Source organism: Mytilus galloprovincialis, chromosome 9 (genome assembly GCF_965363235.1).
Source record: "Mytilus galloprovincialis chromosome 9, xbMytGall1.hap1.1, whole genome shotgun sequence".
Classification (NCBI taxonomy): domain Eukaryota; kingdom Metazoa; phylum Mollusca; class Bivalvia; order Mytilida; family Mytilidae; genus Mytilus; species Mytilus galloprovincialis.
The window spans coordinates 74499833-74506922 of NC_134846.1; the positions used below are offsets into that span (position 1 = coordinate 74499833).

At 33.0% G+C, this 7090-nt stretch overlaps 1 long non-coding RNA gene across 1 annotated transcript; it reads left to right on the top strand.

The window, feature by feature from the left end:
• The first annotated feature begins 1842 nt into the window (after window positions 1–1842).
• On the top strand, window positions 1843–5138 carry LOC143047045 (uncharacterized). Its single transcript, XR_012969380.1, has 2 exons — window positions 1843–2042; window positions 4723–5138. It is a non-coding gene; the product is annotated as an uncharacterized LOC143047045 (long non-coding RNA).
• The last annotated feature ends 1952 nt before the right edge of the window (window positions 5139–7090 follow it).

A 7090-nucleotide genomic window follows, 5' to 3' on the forward strand; every position in this document is an offset into this window, starting at 1 on the left:
TTTGTTTAGCCTTCCTTTCGTTTCACCGACGTATACCAATCCGCAAAGGTTGCACTCTAATCCGTAGACGACATTTATCGATTTACAATTCAGATCATCGTAACTTCTGGTAAAATATGACTTCTTGGTCAAATTGCTAGTGAATTCAGCATCTGTAATTAAAATAGCACAACTTTTGCAGCCTTTGTTCTCACATGCATCGAGCCACGTCAAAAAGAGACAAAATAGAAAAAATACAAATAAAGGGAAAATGCAAAAGTAATGAATACAATGCACATCATCAGCAATTAGAATCTATAAATTAAGTTCATCTTGTATCATTTTGTGAAGTTGCCACAAAATAGTTATTTATTATGCATAGGTACCTTCCAATGATATTTTTTTTTAGAAAAAGGACAAGCCGTTCTTTGACAAAACCCAGGATAATTTTTTAAGCATACTAACAGGTGTAAACTTTTGAATATCGTAAGAAATGAGAAATGTATACCTTCCAAGCTGGCGAGGAAGAAGGAAGCTGTATTTATAATTTCTTTAATCACTAATTTTAGAGGATATATTTATGGGACACAATCAGGACAGTTTTGATTTGTTTATTTGTTAATGGAGAGAATGTAATTAATATATATGTATGTGAAATTAAACAATATAGCGTCTTTGATCTTGTTTTGTTATACATATTTCACGAAACTCCGACTCGTATAAAACTATTAAAAGTTCGACTAGGAGAGGCGCATGGTTGGTTACAACAGATATGGCGACAACCTGATGGAAATGGATACCTCAAAATTCAAACAATATGTTGTCAATGAAAAAACTCCCGCATATTGATCAATTGCTTTTTGGTGTGGCATGTTTTATACTCGGGTTGATTTTAAACAAAATATTGCGAACTATATCCAAAATCAATAAATGGTATGGTAGCAAAAAGTAAAATAACAAAAAATACCGTACTCCGAGAAAAAATCTTAACAGAAAGTCCGAATGCAAATGGCAATATTAAAAGCTAAAACGCATTGAACGAATGGATAACAATTGTCTTATCCCTTTCTAGGTACAGACATTTTCTTATGTAGAAATGGTGGATAAACCCGTCTTTAATAGCTAGCTAAACTTCTCACTTACAAGTATGACAGTCGCATAGAGTTCCATAAGAATAAGAATAAGAATATTTATTATTCCAATCAAGGGTCCTTAATGGGTAGCATAGCATGTACACAAAAAACAAAACATCATGATTTGTAACAGAAAAAAACATTTTTATATACTAAAATGAAACATTAAAAAAGTTCAGACAGATGTTAGATCTATTATCTTCATTCTATAAAAATATACATAAGACTCATCAGTGACGCTCATATTAAAATAGCCAAACAAGTATAAAATTGAAGACCATTGAGGACCCAAAATTCCAAAATGTTGTGTCAAATACGGCTAAGGTAATATTTTCCTCCGATAAAAAAATCCTTAGTATTTCGAAAAACTCATACTTTTGCAAATAGTTTATTTATTGAAATGACCATATAATTGATATTCATGTCAACACCAGAGTGCTGACTACTAGGCTGGTGATACTCTGACTATGCGGTATTGTCTTTGCTCATTGTTGAAGGCAGTACGGTGACCTATAGTTGTTAATTTCTGTGTCATTTTTGTCTCTTGTGGAGAGTTGTCTCATTGGCAATCATACTACATCTTCTTTATATATATATATATAATTGACATTCATGTCAACACCGAAGTACTGACTTCTAGGCTGGTGAAACCTTCGGGGACGTAATGTTTATCTTGTGAAGTAAATCTACATGTCAAGTGTTATCAATTTTCTTATCTTCTTCAAAAGTCTTCACAAGAACACACGGTCATAATGGCATGTTTCAGATTTTGTGTCTTTTTAATTTTATATTCACTCGTTTGGTCGGAAAATCGTAGACTGCTTGTGAATGATGTTGATTACCGATTTCATCAACTTGAATTAAGAATGCAAGAAAAAGATAGTCAAATACAATCCTTGACGGAAACAGTCAACAGACTTCAAAAGTCAGGTAATTATCTCGTTTTACGGGATGTAAACTTTTTTTTCTGTGATTATGGATATTTTTAGATAACTTAATACTAATTTGTTTAAAAATTGACTGTCAGTTTAATGATAAGAATCCATACTGCCTAGGTTAGATTTTCTTTTTTAACATTATTATCATTTACTTATAAGTTTGTAAAATGATTCAAAATATCAACTAGAATGAAATTCAAAACAGTGTGGCTGTGGCCATTGATTGACACATTAAATTCATCCATTGACTGGGACAATTTACGTGAACGTTTGTCTGTAACGACCACTGTTCACGACGTACCTACGATAGACATTTAAACTGTGGGGTCACCAAAGGTTTCTTAACACCTTTAATTATAAAGTAATTCGAAAAATTAATCAGGAATAACCTTTATGTTTTGATTTATATAATTGATATAAATCAAAACATCGTGTTATTTCTGATTAATTTTTCGAATTACTTTATTAAGGTGTTGAGAACCTTTGGTGACTCCATAGTTCAAGTGTCTTTAAAAAATACATAGTGAGCAGTGGTCGTTACTTACAAACGTTCACCTAAATTGTCCCAGTCAATGGATGAATTTAATGTGTCAATCAATGGCCACAGCCACACTGTTTTGAATTTCATTCTATATGTACTTGTCTCGATTTTGCTGATGTACTATGGACTTGCTTACTATGATTATTGATATATACAGTTTGTGGCAATAAATACATTGCAAAAATAATAATGATAAGAATAATATTGTGTTTAGCATATAGTATACAAAATTATAGACTTGAACGTCAATTGTTAATATTAAACATCAATCTTCTTCAACACATGACATGGGTAAAATCTCTTTGTTCTTACTGTGCTATAATCTGGATAATGCACAGCAAAGGTGTGCATTAACTTTCTCAGATATACTGCACAGTTCAAATATATTTTTACCTTTAGGGGCGATTCCTTGATTTTGCAAGGGGCGTTATGCTATCAAATTAAAAAAATTATCACCGAGTGTAGCGAGACTAAATTTGAACTTAGTACAAACATCGTAGTTTCAAAATAGGAAAAAAGAAAGGTTTCTTATTCCTTTTTTTTCATCTCAGCTTAAAATGTTTTACTATATTTTGCGTACAACATAAATCTTAAATCAGTGTTTCAAAGTCAGAAAGACAGTTAAAACAATTTTTTTGTAATTTCCGCCAAAAAAGAAATGTATCTAAGAATATCCGAATAAAAGAAATCTTATTTGAATTAGTTTTAGACTTAATGTAATTTATAACGACTTTTTGAATATCTATTCCCCATATTTTTGGATCGAATTTAAAGGGGGTCATATTTAATTTTGTTTTAAAACAGGGAGATTAGCTGGATTTTCTGTTTATTCAACATTTAAAATCTAGGTAGTATAACATCTTCCTCGGTTTATCTTTCTCTATTAAAGCATATCATTGATAAAAAGGAATTCAAAAGCAATTAATCCAAACTCAAAAACCCTTTCAGTTATGATTTTTTTTTTCATACAACGATTTGAAAGTACTCAATTTGTCAAAGTCTTAATCGTCACTTATTAAATAAAAATTGGGAATAGATTTAACAGAAACATTAAAAAAAGTCTATCATTAAATCGCAATTTTATAATAAGTCTAAACCCAAACAAAAGTTTCAATTTAAAACTTACCAATGAAGTCGTATTTTCCCCTTTCTTTATCCTACAATAAACTTTCCTAGGTTCCGTGGCATGCGGAATATCGTCCACATCTAAAACGTTCACGTAAATTAATGACGTCATGTGTTAAAACAGTTATTGGCCAATCAAATCGGTCTATAGAATTTAATCTGCACGAGCTCAGGGTGACACCACTGGGTCGATGCCTCTGCTGGTGGACTATTAGTCCCCGAGGGTATCACCAGCCCAGTAGCCAGTACCGAATGGCATGAAAATACGGATTTTTTGTGTTATTAAAATTTGCTGTTACAAAATTATAGAAATTATTATAAGTTATGTATCTCCCTCATGCAAAGCTCTGATTCCTTTCACGGATTTGGCTATACTTTTTGGACCTTCTGGATTATAGCTCTTCATCTTTTATATAAGCTTTGGATTTCAAATATTTTGGCCACGAGCATCACTGAAGAGACATGTATTGTCGAAATGCGCACCTGGTGTAAGAAAATTGGTACCGTTAATTTTATTATTTAACCCGAACTCCTACGTCGTTCGGGTCAATAAGGGTCACCTGAGCTGTGCAGACTAAATTCTATATACCGACTTGCTTGGTCAATAACTATAACTTAAATCCGATGCAAAGCATAGGAAAAGTGACATCCTCATTGTAAATTAATTCAATATGAACCCCCGTAACAGCATGTTTATAGTTCAGTCCGTAATGTATCTAAAATACCTTTTTTTCAATTGGAACCTTGAACTGTCGTCCATCACATGATGGTCATAACGATCGACTCACTTTACTATAATACCTACTGCGTCTTTGAATGATATTTGTTCTTTAAAAAAGTGACATAATTGTATGATGTACATATCCATATTTTGAATGATTTCACATTACTGTAATAAGTATGGTACCATTTGACTCGTAACATTTAGTATTCTAAGCAGAAAAAGAATACAAAAAATGTATAACATTCTTAATGATTTATTACTGTGCAGTTTATTTCCTTTCAGTAGACTCAACTAGTACACCTGTCGGGTTTTGCACAACATTAAGTTCCCACACAACCCTTGGACAGCTTCAAATTATAGACTTCGACAAAACCGTTACCGATACTTCTCACAGCTATAACAACAGCACAGGGGTGTTTACTATTCCAAGGACAGGTCTTTACCAATTTTCCCTTACCATGTTTACCCCTTCTGGAAATCTACATGCCCAGATAGTAAAAAATCAACAAATTTTAGGTAGCAATTATGGATCTGCTTCAGGAATATCAGCAACAATTAATACAGTAGTTTGGTGCATCCAAGGCGATGTTGTATTTGTCCGTCACATGAAAGGACAGAGTCAACAGATAATTCACGGTAGCGGATACTCGACATTTTCTGGATTTTTAATTGGTCAATAAAATATAATTGCTGTCTAATTCATATCAAAGAAAAAGTGGTATGACTGCCAATGAGAAAACCCTCGACTCACAAGAGATCTAATGACACAAAAAGTAACAGTTGTATGTCACCGAACGGTCTTCAATAATATACTATACTATACCAAGTCAGGAACCTCTGGTCTTTGTTAGTTTTGTATTATTTTTGATTGTAGTTTCTTGTGAACAATTTGGAGTTTAGTATGGCGTTCATTATTACTGAACTAGTATATATAGTTGTTTAGAGGCCAGCTGAAGAACACCTCCGGGTGCTGGAATATCTCGCTGCATTGAAGACCTGTTGGTGACCTTCTGCTGTTGTCTGTTCTATGGTCGGGTTGTTGTTTCTTTGACACATTCACCATTCCATTCTCAATTATATACGGCATAGTCAGCTTTAAACGCCCCGAAATCACACATGCAAAACAAATTGTAACACAGCAACAAACGACAACCACTGAATTACAGGCTTCTGACATGGGACAGGCACATACATACAGAGTTCAACATGTTAGCGGGATCCAGAGACAGTGGTGCAACAGCGTAACTCAGGAACGAACTGTAAAAATCAATTGAAAAAGGTTTAACTCATCAGATGGATACAAATAGAAATACATATAACAAAAACGCAGAGTGGACGTGGATAAGTACTTAAACATCTCAACAACAAATAGACACTTAGTACAGATCTGAGAGTACTCGCAGTGCTTTAATTTGTATTTATTTATATTACTTTTACTGTTTAGTCTTTTTTGTGATATCCATTTAACGCGACTCTATACGTATGCATTCCGTCAAACTTTGAACGATAAATTTTTTTTATATCTTTGTGACGAAAAGTTAATGGTAATCTAACCATGTGCCTATCAGGGTAAGTATTCGGTCCTATACTTAAAATATTTCAATCCTTTGAGTGGATTTTGCATCAGATTTTGTGCTTCTTTGTTACATTTGTGTGTTTTATAGTGATTAAGATAATAATACAATGTTGACTCCTTTTCTAACCTTTTTACCTATTTAGTCTGTTTGTTTTGTTCACGCATCGTTGTCAATATAATGGAATTTAATGCGACTGTCATACAAGTGAGAGGTTTAGCTAGCTATAAAACCAGGTTCAATCCACCATTTTCTACATAAAAAAATGCCTTTACCAAGTTAGGAATATGACAATTGTTATCCATTCGTTTGATGTGTTTAAGCGTGTGACTTTGCCATTTGATTAGGGACTTTTCCGTTTTTCCTCGGAGTTTAGTATTTTTGTGATTTTACTTTTTACTAACAGCTAGATCAAAGCCAATTATAACTAATAATAAAAGCATGCATCAAACACTAAATTATCAGTCAGTACACACCCAACATCCAATGGTAAAGACGTGATCATCAGTCAGAGAAAAAACATAACCGTGTGCAATGCCAAGATACAGGAATCGACAGACTGTTGATCCATGAAAGTGTACATGTATATGACAATGATATTTAGTTTACGTTTAATTTACTGACAACAAAATCAATATAAATATCATTAAAAACAATATCTAAAATTCGTATGACAGTGTTAAATTAGAATAAGTTTATGTAAAGGACCGACAAGTTTGCCAGGATTCTAAATTTTCAGGCACAGTAAACTGAATCTCCGTAAAAATGTGTTTGAAATAAGTTTTTACAGGTACAAACAAACTTCAAAACAAAATCTTTATGTCTATGGAAGAAATTTGTGTTAACGAAATCCCTGGCTTGATTATTTACCAGTAGCACATAGAAAACGTTAACGTTAAAATCTAAAACCTCACAACAGACACGACAATAGCGAACGCGAACGAGTTGCGAAAAATATAAAACCGTAATATGGTAACAAAGGAACACCACCGTCAGAAAAAGGAAAATTAACAATAGGGAACGACAAATCGTCCATTTTGTCGTAAATTTGAGTGTGGAGTTTCCCAACTGAAATA